The 18,430-nt window shown below is 57.5% G+C and overlaps 1 protein-coding gene across 1 annotated transcript in view; it reads right to left on the bottom strand.

The window, feature by feature from the left end:
* The window catches only part of FAM222A (family with sequence similarity 222 member A), a 54,610-nt gene extending 42,598 nt beyond the window's left edge, over positions 1 to 12,012 (bottom strand). Inside the window, exon 1 of the mRNA XM_028116665.2 lies at positions 11,818 to 12,012. The gene's annotated coding sequence lies outside the window, so the exon portion shown is untranslated. The remainder of the gene's footprint in view (positions 1 to 11,817) is intronic.
* Positions 12,013 to 18,430: the final 6,418 nt, after the last annotated feature.

Here is an 18,430-nt window from a genome sequence, read left to right on the forward strand (position 1 = left end):
TGCAGCTGGTTGGCACGATGGCGACAGGCTCCAGAGCCCGGTGAGCCAGGTGCAAATCCCAGCACCACTTTCGGCAGCGAGACTCCTCCCACCCCCTGGGGGCAAGGGCAGCCGACCCTCAGAGGGCCCGAGCAACAACCCAATGGGAACAAGACGCTCAAGGCCGTCAGCCCAGGGCGCAGCCCCAGTAAGCCTGAACTCCTCACCACCAAGCTATTAGTCCTCACAGGTGGGGAAACTGAGGCCCAGCTGGCAAGCCACACGTGCCTGGTGTGCAGGAGGAGGGTGATAAACCCGACGGATCATTCCAAGAGCGGGACTCAGGGTTCGAGGCCAAGTCTAGTGGACTCTGACTCCCCCTTTTCTGCCTGAGGATGCTGCAAACATATTTTGGCAGTTTTTTCTTGTCTGACAGGTGTCCTCGGCTCGGTGGGCCATGCAGCTGGCGGAGGGTGGGAAGGGAGACCCAAGCCTGGAGCCTGACCCGTCCCCCTGGCTGACCTCCAGGAGCCCTCACCCTGCCCCACACAGTCCCCCTTCTCTCTCCCACCCGCTCTGGGCGGCCAAGTGAGCAGCGGAATACCAAGTAATTAAGTCGGCGCACACCATCCGGGCGCCCAGGAACACTGTGGAGTTTCCCTTTTATGTTTATAGCAATTGTATGAAAATGTGCAACATGGAGCGGCACCAGCTGACAAATGAGATGAAACAGACAGGATTCCGGGCCGGCTTTTTTCCGGGCCTGATTGGCATTAATTGTGAGCGTTTACAAAGCACAACTCGGCGCCTGACATTTGCTTCAAGCGAACATTTCCTTCTAATAGTTTTAATGATTACAACGGGAGCTGGTGATCACTGCTGGGTGGGGAATGGGCTGCCTGGTGCCTGGCCTGGGCTGCTGCCAGGGGTCTGTCCAGGCTGTGCTTGCCTGGGGCCCAAGGGACCCACTTTCCCCTGCTACCTGTTGCAGGAGGGCTGTGCCAAGTACCAGGCCTGGGGAACCAGGCCCCCCGCATGGGGCCTGGCTGCGGGCACACACTGAGCCCCCAGCTCAGAAGCTGATGGGGAAACCCACAGGCTGGGTGATCCTGGGTGCAGACCTGGGGCAGAAGGAGGGCAGGGGAGGGAAGGAAGAGCCGTGGGATTTGGCTGACCTGGCTCTGAAGCTGGAGGGCCTCAGTTGCCTCATCTTACGATGTAGGGTAGGAAGGACCCCACAGATGCTGGCAGCTATTTCTTTGCCATGTGACCTTGGCCAAATCCCACCCCCGCTCAGGGCCCATCCTCCTTCACCTACAACGTGAGCAGCAGGGACTTGGTCGGCCAGTCACACATCACCATTCCAGTCCCAGCTGCACGACCTTGGGAGAGCCCTGTGGTCCGAGTCCGTTTTCCTCATCTGTGGAACAGAGTTCACAACCCCCACAGGCTGCAGACTGGTTCCTGGACTCCAACAGAAAGGGTGTAAAAACCCTGAATCTCTGGCCAGCCAAGAGCCTGTGTCCCATTTCCTCCTGGACAGTCCTCCAAACCCTCACTTACTCACATGTCCACTCAGTAAACATCAAGTGTCCTGATTAGGAACCTGGGAGGAAGGGCGCCTGGGTGGCTGTTGGTTGAGTATCTGACTCTTGATTTCAGCTCAGGTCAGGATCTCAGGGTCGTGAGATCCAGCCCCGCATTGGGCTCCGTGCTCAGTGCAGAGTCTGTTTGAGATTCCCTCTTTCCCTTTTCCTCTGCCCCTCCCCCAACTCACGCACACACGCTCTCTCTTCCTGTCTCTAAACAAATGAATAAAATCTTTAAAAAAAAAAGAAAAAGGGAAGGTCGCCTGGGTGGCTCAGTTGGTTGAGCGTCTGTCTGATTTGGGCTCAGGCCATGATCCCAGGGTTCTGGGATCGAGTCCTGCGTCAGGCTCCTTGCTCAGCAGGGAGCCTGCTTCTCCCTCTGCCTGCTGCCTGCTTCTCCCTCTGCCTGCTGCCCGCTCCCCCCCAACGTGTGCTCTCTCTCTGACAAATACATTAAATCTTAAAAAAAAAAAATAAAAAGGGAACCTGGGAGGACATCACTGAACAAAGCAAAGATCCTCCCTTGAGGAAAAGTTATGACAGATTTAGATGCACTTTGGATATGTTATCCTATTGAATTCTCCCCATTTTACAGAGGGAGCAACTGAGGCACAGTGAGGGAGACATGAAGTCTCCCAGTTGGGATGAGGTGGCCCAGCAATCGAACCCTGGCAAGCTGCCTCAGAGGTGAGTCCTCTCAGACCCACCTGATGACCAGCCCACTCCGGCCCTGGGTGAAAGCCCCTTCTGAGGGCTGACCCCGGGAATGGGGCTCACCTGCCCAGCCGGGCTGGCCACCATGGCAGGAGGCCGGACCACCCAGGGGAAGGGAATCTATAGGGCCTGGACAGCCCCATCCCGCTGGGCTGGAAAAAGTCCCTCATCCATGGGCCCCACAACACCACTCTTTCCCACATTTCCGTCAACGCTGGGCAGAGCTGCACAAGTCCTGCTGTAGAGGCCAGCCAAACAGCATCAGCGAGGTGGCAGCAAAACGACAGCGGGTCTTTGGACAGCTACATGGCATGTGCAAAGGCCCGGAGCTGTGCAAGATGCCCGGGGGGCGGGGGGGAGGCTTTGAAATGCTGGCAGTTTGCGGAGGCAAACTAAGTGGTGATCAGCAGTCACCCGTCCCACCCGGCCCCCTGACTTTGCCAGGCCCATTCAGCAGGAAGGCCCCCCCCCCCCCCCCGGATGGGTCTCTGCTCGTGCTTGGCTCCAGGCAGCAAAACCTTGGCAACTATTCCTTTTGGAGTCAGTTTAGGGTGTGGGGCAGGGAGAATTTTTTTTTTTTTAAATGGGGATTTTTTTTTTTTTCCCTTTTGCATATGGTGGCACAGATGGGCCCATGATCCATAAAAACTGTTTGCAATTAAACTCCCACTTTGCATGGCTGGATTTGTCAGTTGTTTGAACCTTGAGTGTGGGGCTCCACGCGGACAGGGAGATGGGACTCGGGGCAGGGTGGGGCTGGATTCTGCAGGATGGGCGGAGGCCCAGGAACCTGCTCTGGGCTTGGGGCCCAAGATGATGGGGTGTCATGACAGCCACGCCAGCCCCCTCTCTGGGTGTCCCCCAGCCCTCACCAGGACTCGGAGTGTGGCCAGGCAGCTGGGGTGGGGCTTGGCAGGGTTTCCCAGCCCAATAGAGACTTGGCCAGTGCCGGGTGCCCTGGCTGTGGGGGTAATGAGGGAGAGAGAGAGGAGCTAATCACCACTCAGCTCTGCCAGAGCCTGGGTCTGGGACGAGGACAGGCAGGAGGGGGCCGGGCAGTGTGAGCCATCATGGGGGTCCAGCAAGCAGAGTGCGATGGCAGGTTCGAGGCTGAGGAGCCAGAACCACTGGCCCAGTTGGCAGAAAGGTCTAGGAGGGTGCCAGGAAGAACTGCCAAGAGCCAGCAGAACTGGCTCCTTCCTTATCCCCAGGGGAACTGGCCCAGCCTCCTGATGCCTCTGTGAAGCAGGTAGGGAAATCAAGGCAGGCACTGCGAGTATCTCAGGGGCCCGGGCTGCCCGTGCCAAACCAACAGGCTCTACCTTTGGGAGCCTTTTCAGAGGGCTTCTAAATGGGGGGCAAGGGGCCTGCACCCCTTCTACTACTCTTGGCCTCAAAATGCCAGCCTGCCCACCCCCAGCAGCTGCCACCCAGGGATGCTGGCTTGTTTGGGTTCACAAATGCATCATTTGGCTTTGGGAACTCCTGAGATCGCTAATAATTGTTCCCTGATGAAAAGAAATAAGGCCCCGGTACCCCCTTCCCCCCGCCCCGCCGCCCCTTCCAAGCAGGGAAAGAAAAGTCATAAAAATAGCTTGTTATCTCACCTATTGTGGTTCCGACTGGATGTTACTGCTAATTGGGTATAACATCCTTGTCTTGTTCTCTCAGAAGCTAAATCAAGAAAGCACCACTGCTGCGAACTAATTATATCTCCGGCCTGCAGCCTGCAGCTCGTCTCTCCCTTTATTGAGTTAAAAAATGGTCAAGAACCTTCATCTTTTATCCCCCCAAGCACCGGGTCCAGGCTGCCTGCCAGGCTTGGACAGCCCAGCGGGAAGGTCGAGGAGAGGCTGTGGGGAGGCAGCAAGGTGTGGAGTGCCTGGAGGGAAGCCCCGGCCCGGTATCTGCCTGGCTCCATCCCCCCACCACCACCCCAGGCCTCTCTCCTCCGCGCAGCTGGGCCCGCTGGGAAGTCAGGAGCATGTCAGTCCGGTGAGCATTCGTTCGCTTATTCATTCAACACTGCTCTAGGTTAAAGCTTCCGGTAGACCAGAGGTAGCCCCGAGCACCAGCTAACCTCGCCCTGGGTTCGAGGAAATGCTGAATAAATACAGTGAGATGGGCCAGGAGCGTTCCTCTCCTCAAAGAGCTGCCACAGTTCCTGACCATGGAGTCCAAATGCCAAGCCCAGGCCTGGCTCCTTCCACAGTCCCCCAGGTCTCCATATTCCAGCCACATCCAGCCACACACTGGTCCCTCGACCCACACTAGGTCACTCCTGCCTACCTGCCTGTCTCTGAGCTGCTTCTCCTGTTGTTCCTTTCACCCAGAGGGGGCCCCCCTCCCTTTCTTGGAAGGTCCAGCTCTGCCTGTCAGAAGCCCACCAGGGCTTTAACAACACCTCCTCCTCCAGGAAGCCTGCCCTGGCTGCCTGCCACGCTCGGCCCTGCTTCAGGCTGTAGACCTCGAGACATGAGTGTGAATATCAGCTCAGCCACTCAGCAAAGTGCACTACCCTATTCTGCTTAATGGCTCTGAGCCTCAATTTTCTCATCTCTAAAATGGGTTAAGATTTCTTCCTAGAGGTGCTGAGAGGCACTCTGCAGAATGATGAACGAGAGGGTATCCATGAAGGGCCGAGCTCTCAGGAAGAGCTCACTAAAGGCTGTTATTATTTATGCAGGTGGAAAGCTTTTGGAATCCACCCAGTGCACTTGAAATGAGCTTGTACTGGGCCACACAGACACGGGTTTCTCAGGGAGCTGGAGGAAGCTAACGGACTCTTACACTTCAACAGCTCCCGTGACTGCAGAACCACCTATATCCACAGAGAAGCTCCCCTAGTGTCCCTCATTCTGGTACCATATGGAGATGGGCCGGAGCGACCTCTGAGCTCATCGAAGCCAGGCAGGCAAGGGGGTTCAGCTCACAGGCCCCACTGATTGATTGGAGCTGCCTGCCCAGAGCCCTGGAAAGAACCCAAGGTCAGGCAAAGAACTCGGCAGGGGAAGAGGGCAGCAATTGATTGGCGATGTCTGCCAAGGGCACAGCGGTGGAAGGCAAGCCAGGCCTGCCACAGATTTGCCATCCTTGACATTTTACAGAGGACACAGCTGAAGCTGGGCTGGGGTGGGAGGTAACTTGCTCAAGGTTGTGCATCTCATAAACAAAACAGCTGGCCCAGAACTGGGTCCCCTGGGCCCCTGCCCTAGGAGCCTCCCAGCCCCGACCTGCCTGGCGCCCTCCCGGGAGGAAGACAAGCAGAAGCTTGCATGGATAACCAAGGGGATTCTGCTGACCTGCCAGGGGGCCCTGGGCTGTCATTTTACCTTTGCTGAGCCTCAGTTTCTTTATTACGCAACAGGGATAAAAACACCCTTCCCACAGTCATAGGAGGATTAAATGAGAGAACAAAACGTCAAAGCAGGAAGCTTAGTCTGGAGCACAGTGGAGGCCGGCAGTGTCCTGTGATTCCCGTAATAGGCAAAGGTGTTTGGACAGAAATCTCCAAGGCTGGCAATTGAAAATGCCTCCTCTTCCTCCACGGAGCCCTCCCTGGCTCTCCCAGCGGGTAGTAATGGTTTCTGCATCTGATTTCCTAGCCTGCTTTGAGAGACTGGGGCGCCAGAGGGCAGGGGGCCATATGTGGTTGGTCCACCGCAGTCCCCCTGCTCCTGGCACAGTGCCTGCACACTATGAATTCTTGTACTGTGGTGACGGACCCACTGCACTGTGATGGTGTGCCTGAGGCCTCACCACCTTTTAAGGCAACTGGGCTTGTTCATCTTTGCGTCCCCAGCACCTGGCAGGGAGCCTGGCACAGAGCAGTGAGCTCTGTGAATGAACAGATGAATAAAGAGTAAAAATAGCAGGTCCTGTTTACTGCCCACTTGCGACGGGCTCCTGCCAAGCCTCACAGCTGCCCTCCAAAGTGGACCCCTGGCCCACCTGACAGATGAGGAGATGGGAGGTCGCACAGATGCTGAGGGACTGGGCCAAGCTCCCAATTCAGGCCCCGGGACTGTAGGCTGGAGGGCCTGTCACCTCTGCCTCTCCCGGTGCCAAGCTCAGGCCTGGACCCTGTGGGGAGCGGCTCCTGCCTTGGCAGCGAATCCTGGAGCAGACAGCTGGCGGCTGGACCGCCCCCCCTCCTCCTCCAAGGGAGGCCCCCCTCCCCCACAGTCCGGGTCATTAAGTTCTGCGTCATTAAGTCCCCATCGTCCCCAGGAGCCTGTTCACAGCCAGCCTCGGCCTTACCCCCTGACCTCCCAGGCCTTTGTCCCCTGTGCCCTCTGCACAATGGCAGGGGCTTCCCAGGGCCCCAAACAGCTGCTGTGGCTGGGATGCTGGTTTGCTGTGGGGCTGGGGTGACTGGCTGGGGCCTGTGCCTGAGCCCCCCCCGCCTTCTGAAGGGCTCAGACTCACCGGGACACTCTGCTCACTCACGCTCATCCCACCCACAAGCCTAGGGGAAAACTGCTATTACTTCCTTGAACAGATGAGAAAAGTGAGGCCCAGAGAGGCAAAGTGACTTGTCTGAGGACACACAGGCAGTGAGAGTGCAGGAGCCCAGGATTCCCTCCCAATCTGCAACTCCCAAGGCCGTGCACAGGTGGCCAGACTGACCTCTACAGCACCCAGATCATTTTCCCCCGCCCCCCCCCCCCCACAGATGCCCTTGCTGGCTTTAGGTGGTTCTTCCTCTAGATACATCAAGTACTCAGCTCAGCACTCGAGGCCCTGCACACACTCTTAGTTTTTCTCCCTTTCCTCTTCCCTCTTAGAAGCTCTCCCTGCCTCTCGTGGTCATGTCCTCGAATCTCCAAGTCCCTCTGCCAGCAACATCATCATTTACTCTTACACGCTGGGCAGATCCACCCAGTCCTCAGGCCCGAGAGCAAAAGCCCCCTCTGTCAGGAAGCCCTCCATAACCAGCTGCAGTTTTTCCCTCCTCCATGTCTCTCCTCCAGCCCTGCTCTGGCTCTGACCAGAATTCGAGTTAGTTGCAGACCCCTCTTCCTCCCCATGGAGGCTGTGGGCCATCTGATTGCTTAGAGCTCTGCCACATAGACGGTGGCCGGCAGGGTGCCCTTGCCCAGCCCGATGCCCAGCACCCGAGTGGACCCAGGGGATGGAGGAGGGGGTAGCTGGAGCCCAGGCTCACTCCTTCATCCTCTTCTCACTGGCCATGCTGCGTCCTGCACCCCCACTTCTGGCCACCAACAGACTTCATACTTGTGCTCCTTCCAGGCTCTGTGACCTTGGGCAGGGAAGTAACCTCCCCGTGCCCATTTCCTCCCCAGTAAAATGGGGGTAGTAACAGCACCTGCATTTCTTAGGGCGATGACATACTCTCTGGGAGGTACCAGACAGGTGACCTCTACCCAGGAATGCTATTATTTCCGTCTGCACCTCATCCGGGGGCCAGCACATGAATTTGGGGGTCAGAGAGATTTCAGTTCCAACCACTTACTCATATTTGATTCCGAGCTGGTGGTTCATTCCTCCAGGCCTCTATTTCCCCATCTCTGAAATGGTACTAACTCCACCCACACGAACCAAAGCAAGCCCGATCTCGGAACCTCTCTTTTGTTCAAGGCATGCAGTAGGCACTCGGATATTTCTCAACTAACGAATCAATGGTCCAGGTGTAAGGAATCCATCCCCCTTCCAGCCTCCTCCCCGCCCACCCCAGCCTCCAGAATCCCCTTCCCCACCCCCAGCCCGTGCAGACTAAAATAGTCATTAGGCAGATTTCAAAAGATGTCAGTAGCTTATAATTATAGTCGACATCCTTCTGAGATAAAAGTGATTACCTTGGATGCAAATCACTTAGCAACCAATCAGGGCGGTGGGCGGAGCCCGCGGAGGTGACCGGCCGGCGTGCAGCCCTCCGCCCGCAGTCCGCCCGGCACAGGCGGAGAAAGCGCACAATAGCTCTTGACACGCAAATGGGTTAACACAATAAAGGCGGCTCCGGCCGCTGCTGGGGGAGAGCAGCAATTCCCGGCCCGCGGGAGGTAATAAAGCGGCCCTTTTGTGCGCGCCTCCTCGTTCTCACCCCCGCCCCGAGCCCAGAGGAATCGCCGCCTGATTGAATTACGGTTCATGAATATGAGCAGCTCCGCTTGCTTCCTCCGGTGTGCGAGGAACTGTAAGGTGGAGGGGGCCGGGAGAGGTTTGGAGAGGGGGAGTCTGGCCAGGCCCCAGCCTCGTAGGAACTCAGATGGGAGGGAGCCACGTGTGCTCACCACGTGGGGTGCCCTGGGTAGGTGGGTGGGAGACCCAGTCGAGGGCGGCTAGAAGGGTCCCTGCCTACCCTGCAGTCTTTGATCTTTGGCTCCAGGAGGGACAGGGAGAGCCATTCAAGGCTGTTCTGAGGATGAGGCTCAGAGAGGCAAAGCTACTCACACAGCCAACAAGGGTGGACCCATTCCATAGCCTGGCTCTTAACCATGAGCCACTGCCCACCAATGGGGGTTAAGCAACCCAGCCCAGGCCCTGGCCAGAGCAACTGTGAGGCTCAAAAGGGATAGGGGATGGGCAAGCTTACGAGCTTAGGTGGAATTAGACAAGTGATAAGGATTACTGGGGTGGGTGGTGGGAGCTAACCTTGAGAGAGGAGACTGGCCAGGGTTACCATCCCTTTTAAGGGAGCCCTAACTGGATCCTCTCTCGGGCTTCAACCTCACCCAACCACCAAAGTCTCCAGGACACACCCACACCAGGGCCACCACTTCCCCTCATCCAGTACACCCCAGCACTCACAAGCCACACCCAATGCCCAGAACACTCTCTGCACTCCTCTGCCTGGTGGATCCCTATTGGTCCCAAGAGTCACAGGGCACCCCTCCTAGAGGGCCCTTGCCAACATTCAGGCTGGTAAGGAGCCACATCTACCAATGTTGCCATTGACCCATCTACATCCTTGACTTCTCCACCAGCTGAGTGCCGACCTGGAGGGTCCCCTGGGGTAAGTGAGTGCAGCCTCACCCCTCCCTGTGGGGAGCCAGAGGGGCAGATGACAAGGAGCCCGGGGCCAGCTCTCTCAACCCTTCCCTTGGGCAGGTTTCATGCCCCACCTTCCTTCCCCAAGTGATGGAGAAAGGGGTGCCAGGGGTGAGGGGAGCAGGCCATCCACAAGGCCAGCGCAGAAGTTGCTACTCTGCTCAACAGTAATGGGGAAGCAGGATTCAAACCCAGGTTTCAGTGTGGGAAGGCATCTTGGTGAGGCCAGACTCCCTCCATAGCTGAAAGCACCCCCCCCCCGACTCTTGCAGAGACCCTGTCCAACAAGTGGTATAAGGGCTCCCCTCCACCCGGGGAAGGGGGTGGGAACACCTGGGGACTCTGGAGCCAAGGCACTTGGGAGCCAAACCCCTGCAGCTGCCTGGCTGAGCACCTGAGCCTGTTTCCTCATCTGTAAAATGGGCCACGACGGGGCATGAGCCACTCCAAGCGGGTCACTGAGATCCTCCTATACAATGCCTGGCACACAGGGAGACGCCGGGTAAGCTGGCATCCCCTCCTGCTCGTCGCCCAGTGCTATTGCCAAGCCCAGCGAAGGGAACAGAAGGAATTGCCCAATTCTGACAGCCTTTCCCTCCGCTTTGGCTGTGGAAGTGTAAATACTCCACGGAGAACCTCCAACTGCCTGTGTTTGTGGATCTCTGGCGCACACTCCGGGTTTGTTTCTAAACTGGGAAGCTTCGAGAGGCAGTGCAAACAGCCCTTCTGCCCACCTCTCCCACTTCCCCCCCATCTGCTGTTGCTCTGTCCTTGGAAGCCTGTGTGTTTAACGACACCATTTCAGCTGGAAATATCATCTCCCTGCCAAGCCCCCAAAAGCAGCTCCACTGATATTTATTGACCTGTTAATCTAGCTAGAGAGCCTGGTAGGAGAAGAGAAAAAATGCTGGCTGCATAGAGACTGGGGCCTGGCTTCTCATAATGACCCCACACACACTTCCCTCTGCTCTCAGCCCACCCCACAACGAAGCGGTGCCACAGTTCTCTAACCTTTACCTCCAAATGTGATCACAGCACTTTCACCCACATCCGACAATAGTACCAATTGCTGGAAGGAACTCAGAAGAGGAATCAAAGAATGCAGCAGCAGGATACTGGCTGGGGGTTCTCTGGACCTTCACAAGGCACAGGGCCAGTACTGGTGGGGGTGTGGGGAAGAGAGGGCTGGTGCCTGACTCCCATCAAAGCTGGCCCCTGGCAAGGACACACTTTTTTCAGACCTTGGCACTGACGGGCCTGACTTGCCCTCCGTTCGCTTAATGAGCACCACACTGTGCCTGTCAAAATCATCTTAAACAGCAAAAGGAAAAGAGTGGGGCAGATAGGAGTCCAGGCTTGGCCAAGGCCCTTCATCCTGGGGTTGTGCAGCAGGGGGAACCCCTGGACTTGAGGGGTAGCAGGCAGCAGCTCCTCTGCACCTTCCCTGGCTGGGGGAGCACACACTTGTTTCCTGAGCAGAAGTGGCCTCTTTTAAGGTGCGGGGGTGGGAAGGGTGTGCGGGGGGGGGGTGGGGGGAGTGTGGGGGCACACCTCTCTAGGGACCCTGGGAACTTCAGTCTGCTGGTTGGGTGTATAGTGGGATTCAAGGAAGTGTTCTCCATAGCATCCCTTTTGAAAGCATAAAGTTGCTCTGTTTGGCAGTCCTGAGCCCCCAGGCAGTGCCAGGCTATTTGGGCAAAGCTGAACACCTGTCCTTGGGGGGAGGAGCATCAGCAGGGACAGCTGGCCCTGCTTCCCTCCCCCACCTCATGGAAGAGCTGGGGATTTAGGTCAGAGGACTGCAGTTGAAGGGGGGGGGCGCGGAATCTGCCTTCACCCCTCCATTACCCAAAGACTTCCAGTCTCGCCCCTGGTTACCACGACCCCACCACCTCCGGCCCTGGGTCAAAGAGAGTCGCGTCACCACTGCAACCCCAGTGACGTCAGAGGCCTGGAAGTGACGTCACGCTGTGGCCCCACTGGGGAACCCACCATCCCTGCGAGCTTTTTTGAGGAATGGGGGCTGTACGGGACACCCTGCTCGGATCTAGCCTTGGAGGACCCAATCCTCAAACGCAGCCACCTGCGTGGCTGGGACTCCACAATCCACCTCGGAGCTGATGTCCCCTGAGGATCTCACAGGCTGCTTGGGAGCACCCCAAGGGTTCCATCTTGGGTGCCCTCCTCCTTGGCCCTCCAAGGCGCGGGAGTTCCCAGGGAAATTTCGGATGACGGAGCTGCTACCTTTGTTGGCTTTAGGGATGGGGTGACCTTTCCTCTCAGGCATATGCCTCAGCCTCGCCCGGGGCTCCGTGGAGTTCCCCAACGGGCCCCCAACCTCCACTCCGGCCGCTTGGCCGGTCTAGACAAGTTGTGTGTGAAAGGGAAACGGTTGGGGGGAGACGAGGAGCACGGCTGCTTCAGGATTCCCAACAGCTCAGGGCCCCTTTATTTCCGATCCGGCCGCCCCGACGCCAAGGAGTGCCCCCAGCTCCAGCCCGGAACCCCGCCCCGCGGAACTCACCAGATCAGCCAGGCCGTTGAAGGGCACCAGGTCTCAGCGGCGACGACTCTCCGCTCGCCGGGTCGCAGCCATGCAGAGGTGGCAGAGGCTGCCTGAGGGAGCCCCCCTTGGGGGCCGATGCCTCTCTCCGGGTGGAAAGAGACGCTGTCGGTGAGGGGGATCCAGGCACTGACCCGCGCCGTCCGAAGTCGGGGATGGCAGGTCTGTCCGCTCAGCGTGGGTCGTGCCCGCCCGGGACCTGGGCCGTGCGGGCGCTCAGGCGGCGCATCCTCGCCGGGGCCTGTGCTCACCGCGTCCGGCGGGCGGCGCTGCGCCTCCCCTCGGGGTCCCGCTCAGGGCTGCAGCTCGGCCCGCGCCGCTCCCCGGGGCGCCCTCTCCGCCCGCGCCAGGAGCCCGGCGGCCGCGGCCCCTCTCGCCGGCCCCAGCTGCAGCCTGTCTTTGTTGCCTCCTCTCGCTCGACCTCCCGCCCGCGGCTCGCAGCCCCCGGGTCCGCCTGGGGGTGGGAGGGGGTCGTCTCCTCCGGGGTTGCACGCACCTGCAGCGGCCCCGGCTCCTCGCCGGGCATGCACCGGCCCCCGCAGGTTGCAAAGGAGAGGCGGCGAGAAGGCACCGGCCCCTCCTCCTCCTCCTCCGAGCCCTGGGTGTGGGGGGAGGGGAAGCTGGAGAGCAGCGGCAGCCGCGGCGGCGGCGGCGGGCGGCGGAGGCTCGGATGCAGCCCCAGGGGCCTCGGCGCCGCGAAATAACCGGTCCGGGTGGCGCAGGGCGGACGTGGGAAGGGCCTGGAGCACGGTACACCGGGCGTGCGAGCTCTCGAGCTGCAGCAGGGGCGGCGCGCGCCGGGCTCTCACGCGCCCATGGCCCCTGGCGGCGCGCAGGGGCTCCCGGGGCTCAGCCTCGCGCCGCCTGGCGCGCGCCGGCGCCTCGCCTCGCCTCAGGCCCAGGTGCCGCGTGCCGCGTCCCGCAGGCGGCGGGCCCGGCTCTTCACCTCCCTCGGCTGGAGCACGCAGCCTCTCAGCGGAGCTGCCGGCCCGGCCCTCCTGCCCGCTGCTCCGCTCCGGCCCGACTGACAGGCGCGAGCGCCGGCAGCGGCGGCGGCGTCTCGCCCCCCGCCCGCCCCCTAAGGTTCTGCCCAATCAGCGGCGGCCGAGAGGCGGTTACCAGGGTGACGCGGCGCCGCATCCTGCGGGGGGCGGGGCCGGGGGCCGCCACGCGCGCTTTTCGCGGCAAAATTCAAAGGCCGGCAGGGCGGCTCTCCAACCTCCTCCCCCAAGCTGGGGCGAGGCGGGACCGGCCTCGCGGGGACTGCAACTCCCGGCATGCAGCGCGCCGACGCCGGGCGGAGGGGCCCCGACTTGAGGCGCAGAGCATGCTGGTATTTGTAGTCCCTTTGTCGGGACCCAGAGGTGGAAAAACCAGTATCCTTTATTGAACACATATCTGGGGCAAGGCACTATGCTAAGAGCATTACCTGCATTGTTTCATTTAATCTTGAAAAGAACCCTATGAGGAATTTGTTAAAAATAATAGAAAGCTAACACGTAATGAAGTACTCTGCCTAATGCTCACAACAGCCCTGTAAGGTATGTATTATCACCCCTATTTTACAGATGAGAAAACCGATATGGTAGGTATTATTATTATATTCCCAGCTTATAGAGGAAATTGAGGTTAAGAGATATGAAGTGACACTCTGTCCGGAGTGTTTTGCCCCAAGGCATATTTTTGGAAGTGAATGACTTTTGGGATCACATTTGAGATCTGTGGACCACTAACTATATACCCAGGCACTGTGCTGAGCTTTTTACAAAGTCCACCGCATGGTATCCACACCACATATATGGGAGGCAGGTCCTGGTATTCTCCTCCACTTAACAAACGGGGAAACTGAGGCACAGTATCACCTGGTGCCCAAATTTTGAATCCATCAAACTGTACTGCACCTTGCCTTTTACCTTCTAAGTAGCTTCATAGGTTCTCAATAGGTCTCTCTGATAGCCCATGAGTGGCCTGCTTAGCAGTCCCATTTTACAGCTGGAGAAATTGAGTCCTGGGAGGGATAGTTCCCTCAGTTGCCATGTGTCCATCCCACAGCAAGTTGGGTAGCGAGCTTTGCAGGAAAGACTTCACGATCCCTACAGAAATGCAAAGCCGCAGCCAGAACTCCTCTGACCACTCTCAGGCTATGTCTGTGTGACCCTGTGGAATCCCATGGAACTTGTGTGCGATTCCAACCTTGTCCTCGTTGGCTGTTGGCTTTGGACATTTACCTTCATGGCTCTGTGCCTCAGTTTCCTGTCTGTGTATCATAATTCCTATCCGAGGGGGTTGTTGTGTGGACAAAAAGTTGCTGGAAAGGATTCAGAACACACTAAGTGCTTAATAAATGCCAACTGTAGTCATCCAGACCCGGAAGGCTTTGAAGACCCTGGTGAGTGTACCCAGTGAGATGGGCTGCTTATAGGGGCAGGTGAGAGGGGGGTTGGCTAGCCTACTTTCAGGAGCCAACCCACCCCTACCCAGAGCCTGGGAGAGGCGCCCGCAGGGGAGCTCCAGGGCCAACCAAGTAGGCCACCCATCGTCTTATCTAGGGCAGGAGCAGGTCCTGTTTCAGGCCCTGGAGCAGCTGCCATGAGTGCCATATCCAGCAGCCCCTGGCTTCAGTGCCCTGCTCTAGTTCTCCCGGGCTGTTCCACCCAACCCTCTTGGAGTTGGGATGGGGGTGGGGATTTACCTGGGAACTTGATCCAACTCCCAGCTGCTTCCTCTCGCTCTGCTCCAGGGGCCAAGCAGCCAGAGCTGCTAGTGACATCAGGGCAGGCTGCCCAGGCAATGCACTGGGTGGACCCAGGGTGTGGACAGGTGGGGAAAATATGGTGCAGGGCTCAAGCCAGGTGCAGGGAGAGGGACGGCGACCACCAAAACCCTGGGAAGAAAGAGAGGGCAGGAAGTAGAGAAGAAGGCTGTGTGGCCACACCATCTATTTTCCGATTGGGGATTTTTTTCCATCGTCGGTTACCATGACTTGACACCTACTATGTTCAGGGCACATGCTCAGTGCTGTTTATATCACCTATTTCTATCTCCTTTTACCTTCACAGCACCCCCTGGGAGGTCTATTCGATTACTGTCCACATCTTACAGCTGAGGAAGGCCACGTGACTCGCACAAGGTCACACAATGACAGAACCAGGGCCCAAATGCCAGAGCCCCTGATCTTGATTTATTGCACCCTGTGCCAGCCACTAATTGACTGGGTGTGGCCTTGAGGGCAGATTTCCTCTCCTCTTTGGACCTCAGTTTCCTCTGTTGTAAAATGGAGGGTGGGACTTATGACCCAGCCCAACCAATCAGGCTCTCGTGGACTGGCACCCCTCCCCTGACCCGGTAGCTTCCAAAGGTCCCACTGTGGTTCCAATGTACGGCCAGGGGTTTAGAAGGTCTCAAAAATCCCCTCCATCTCTGAAGGCCTGAGCTCATGATGAGCTAATGGTGGGATTTCAGGCAGCAGCGGGCTGGAAGACAGCTATAGAAGCGGAGAGCTCAGTCTTCCTCTCATACCGGTCCAGGAAGGGGAACAGCCTCATAGATGCTCCGCCGCAGGCCTTCACTTACACCCTCCCACACTCACACTCACAGTGCCCACCTCCCTGAGGTCAGGCCCTCCTGTCCATGCCCCCCCACTGGCCCCCCAGTTCCCAGCCTTGATACAGCCTCCCCTTGCTATGGTCATGTGCAATAACTCTGCATTATGTGAATGGAAACAGTGTCAAGATAGATTTGCCACGGTCCGCAGAACCACCAGGCAGGCCAGCGCTCGAATGCTGGCTCCAGCCAGGGGTTCAAGAGGCCCTGAGGGGGTTGGGGAACAGAGAGAACCTCAGTCCTCACTGTCCGTGTATATCGCCTATATTTCAGCCTTGCTGAAATGCCTGCACATCCTCCCAGGTGTCTCTCTGACTTCCAGTTCTTTACCCATTCTGTCCGTTCCAACGAGAATAGCCTCCCTCCGGGTAGTTAACTCTTGCTCTTCCTTCAGATTTTAGCTAGGGTGCCACCTCCTCCGGGAAGCCCTCCCTGACTACTGCCCTCTAGGCTGGAGTCCTTCCCCCTTCATAGATGTGCCTGGTCTGTTTTATAAGGGCCCACTTATTGGACAGTCTTCCCCACCAACCTGAGGACTCTGAGAGGGCAGGGGCTGCATTTGAACTGTGTTAGCCCTAGCACAAGCCTGGTATACAGTCAGCACTCAATATTCAGTTTTGTTGAATTAATCTCTGAATCAATGAATAAATATGGCCCAGGTTTTCTTTGTAGTGGAAAAGCAGGGAGAGGAGGAGTGGAATCAGACCGACTGGGTTTGAATCCTGACTCTTCAGGTTGTTAGCCATGTGACTCATCTGCTCTGTGCCTTGGTTTTCCCCATCTTCGAAATGGGGTTAATTGTCACAGAGGCACTGCTCAAGGGGTCTGGACCCTGAAACTTTTGCTCCCACCCTCCCATGTGTGTAAGGCGAGTCATGCCCGTTCCCTCTTTAAATCTGCTCATTCGTTCATTCATTCATTCAACATTTCCTAAGTACCTGCTTTGTGCCAGCCACTAGGGATTCGGCAGTGATCCAAACACAGTCCTTGACCTTGGGGGGCTCAAGTTTCATGGGGGGACAGATAAGACAACTAGCAGTTATCGGCTAGCTGAAAACATCCCATATCTGGGGAGGGAAAGAGATCACCCAACAAATTCAACCCAAGGAGGTCCACACCAAGACACATAGTAATTAAAATGGTAACGGGGAAGGGAAAAGCACAGAGCCAGGCACCTGACCTAGCCGGTGGGCTGGTGATGGTGGAAAGTCTGATCAGTGGCCCTGTGAGAAGTGAGTAGAAGGTAGCCAAGGGGAGGGGTGAGGGGAAGAGTGGTCTTGGCAGAGGGAATCGCCAACGCAAAGGCCTAGTGTCCCAAGTGAGGGGGCTGTGAATGTCCCAAGAGTAGAGGTGGTCAGAGTCTGAGCTGGGCTGGGGAGTGGGGTGGGGAGGCAGAGACTGAGTCTTTGTCCTGGTGGGGGGAGCAGGCCTGCCCCAGCCTCCCTCCCCAGCCCCCACCTGCCTCACCTGCCCTTGTTGCCATAATCTAGGCCAGAGCCTGGAGGGAGCCGAGCCCCCATTGGTGCACACCATGTAGGTTTTTCAGAGATAATTTAATCAGAGCTATTAATAAGCAGAAAAGAAAGAGCTCTTTATGCTCCTCCTGGAGAAAAGGGGAAAGAAGAAGCACGTGTAACCTTGTTATTCACCCAGCCCTGCCCCCCAGTACCTGGAGCCTCTCTCTAGGGCAGGCCCAGGGAGATGGGGCCAGGAGCCCAGGGGAGGGAGGGCCAAGGAGGCCCACATAGCCTCAGGGACTGGCCCCTGCCACACTCACCTCTAGCCACTTTGGCCTCCTCTTAATTGCTGACAGATGCCAAACTGTTTCCCCCTGAGCCCTTTGGCCAAGCTGTTCGCTCTGCCCGGAACACTCTTCCTTCTGCTCTTTGCACAGCTGACTCATTATCATACTTTAGGTCTCAGCTCCAATGTTACCTCCTCTGAGAAGCCCTTCCTGACCACCCCATCTACAGTTATTCTCCCCAGAGGCCCCTCCTTTGCCTGTCCTCTGCAGTGCTTATTATTGTCGGCAACTCCCTGTGCACTTGTGGATTGACTTGCTTATTTTCTGTCTCCCTGTCTCTGCGGTCAGCTCTGCGGGCGGGGGGCGGGGTGTGGGGAGGACTCCTGGTCATCATCTTCGGCGGTGCTGTATTGCTACCACCTCACGTGATCATGTGCACACAGTAGGTTCTAGGTCAATACTTGTTTATGGAATTGGAGAAGGTTCAAGATGTCTGGGGAGTTGGGATAGCAACCAGAAGGTAGTGGGGTCCCTTCCACCTGGGAGAACCCGAGACAATCTAGGAATTGTTAAATCCCTTTATTTCATCCCTGGGGATCAGGAGGCCCAGAGAGGGGAAGGCACTTGCTCAAAGTCATGTGGTAAGTGTGGGCCAGAGGTGGGACTTGAGCCCAGAGCCCTCTTGGGGCACAGAGTTTCATCTGAGTCTCATCTCACATACCAGCTCTGTGTCAAGGGGGATTCTGAGGCCAGACCCAGGCTCCAAAGGGAACAAGTGCTGTGCTGCCATCGATTAGTGATGTCTGCTGAGTCAGTAGCTGCACAGAGGCTATTTCTGTGAACAGGAGTTTGAAAGAGCACTGGACTGGGAGTCTGGGATTTCTTTCCTTCAATCAGCACCACCCTCTTATCTTGGGACCCCTCTAGATAAGCCAGGCAGCTCCCCTGGGCTTCAGTTTCCTCAACCGAAAGTTGGGACTACTTACCCTGGCCCTGCCTATTACAAGGAAGGACTATAACGAGAAAACGGGATAACATTTCCAAAAGCATCGAACAGGCTCTACAAAAGGTAATCAAAGATAACTAGGGTAAAATAAAGTGGCAACAGTAATAGGAATATGCATCTAGCGAGGCCCCACTACGGGCCTGGCACCACCCCAGGTACTTCTGCTCTGTGATCTGTAAACCTCGCAGCAAGCCCACGGAGGGGAACCACTGGCCTGTGTT

The sequence above is a fragment of the Eumetopias jubatus genome, unplaced genomic scaffold (genome assembly GCF_037043125.1).
Source record: "Eumetopias jubatus isolate StellerSeaLion01/CBP00866 unplaced genomic scaffold, mEumJub1_p1.0 scaffold_16, whole genome shotgun sequence".
Taxonomy (NCBI): domain Eukaryota; kingdom Metazoa; phylum Chordata; class Mammalia; order Carnivora; family Otariidae; genus Eumetopias; species Eumetopias jubatus.